The 1,637-nt window shown below is 26.0% G+C and overlaps 1 long non-coding RNA gene across 1 annotated transcript; it reads left to right on the top strand.

The window, feature by feature from the left end:
- The first annotated feature begins 235 nt into the window (after positions 1–235).
- Positions 236–1,148, top strand: LOC102592249 (uncharacterized). The gene is made up of 2 exons (XR_367711.2): positions 236–485; positions 919–1,148. It is a non-coding gene; the product is annotated as an uncharacterized lncRNA (long non-coding RNA).
- Positions 1,149–1,637: the final 489 nt, after the last annotated feature.

Raw genomic sequence — 1,637 nt, 5'->3', positions numbered from 1 at the left:
AAGTTCTAAAGCATGACTTCTTAATCCAAAATGATAATCCGCCTTTGAGTCAAACAACTATTTACCAAGTCAATAAATTCAACTTTATCAATTATTTTTTTATTTTTTGAAATAAAAATATTCCTCCGCGTAGCTTCCACCCAACTACAACTTTTTTATTCATTTCTTTTCCAAGAAATTTCCAATACATAATTAAAATCATTTTATATAAACTCAACAAACATTCTTTTTTCTCCATTCATCTACAAATTCAAAAAAAAAAAAAAACTTTTTCTTCTCTAAATATCTCTTAATTTCTTCTTGATTATTATTCCACCTCCTTTTTTGAGCAAAATACAATTTTTTTTTTATTAATTTGAAGATGAATTCAGTGAGATTATTGAATTTCTCATTTATAATTATTAGTTTCATGTTTATGGCACTTGTTGAATTCAGTTTTGGACAAAGCATGGCTCCTTCTTCTGCTCCTCCTCCTTCCAATGATGGTAAGTAATCATTTTCTTTCTCTAAAATTCGTCGAGAATCTGTTGTAAAATAGCTCGTAGCTAATGGTTTTCTTCTAAAATTCATTGATAATCTATCGCAACATAGCTCGTAGTTAATAACCCTTTTTAGTAGGTATATACAATTAAGTTGATAATGTAAAGAAATTTGTGCTCTAGTTAAGTGATTTTCTGTGCGAGTTTAACTTAAATACACGATAGTGTAAAGAATTTTAAAACTAACTCATATAAGTACATCTCTATAAAAAGTGGAGTTCTATATTCTTGAAATTAAGATAGATTACGTGCAATAACGATATAATAAGTTAAATTATATTGATAATATATATTTTTTAAAATAATATTCCTTTTCTATTTTTTTCGTAGATATATTTTATTGAAGAAATTATATTGATTTGATAAATTTGTTTTGCAGGCACAACAATTGATCAAGGGATTGCTTATGTTCTTCTACTTGTTGCCCTTGCAATTACCTACTTGGTCCATTAATTCACTCATATTGGAGTTTTGTTATATTTAGCTAATTAATTTATTCTTTCATAATATAAATTATTTATGTATTTTTCTCCTATATTCAAAATGGAGAAATTTCCAATTTTTTTGTGAGTAAATGAAATAAGGAATGGTTACATATTATTTGTGATACAATCTTTTTCCTCCACATTATTGTTATCTATTGCGCCTTTTTGAACCACCAAAACGTCCATCCAAAAAATATTTTTTTTAAAAAGAGAAGAAATTCAACATTCAAGCAGAAACAATATAGAGTTTTATATATGAAATAAATAAAAATATTTTTGTCTTCCTTCAAAATATATCATATCCCGAATCTGATGAAATATAGGTGATGAATTGTAACGCTATTTTATTATAAGTACGTAATTATCCTTCAAACTCAAATAAAATGTGTCGATAATATAGATAATATCACTTTGTTGAATTTCTTTTGATTACCACGCAGAAGACTATTCCTATTTATATTTCTATTATATAGAAAGGTGAAGAGAGAAGACTATTCCTATTTATATTTCTATTATAAGAAAGGTGAAGAGAGGAGACCAAGGGCATTTTTGTCAACCAAAAAAAAATTTCAAGCTTAATTTAATTGTACATTGCGCATAAAGTATTAAAATT

This window comes from Solanum tuberosum, unplaced genomic scaffold (assembly GCF_000226075.1).
Source record: "Solanum tuberosum cultivar DM 1-3 516 R44 unplaced genomic scaffold, SolTub_3.0 scf00155, whole genome shotgun sequence".
Lineage (NCBI taxonomy): Eukaryota > Viridiplantae > Streptophyta > Magnoliopsida > Solanales > Solanaceae > Solanum > Solanum tuberosum.
The sequence above is the reverse complement of the archived record's forward strand: the minus strand, read 5'-3'. Positions and strand labels throughout refer to the sequence as shown.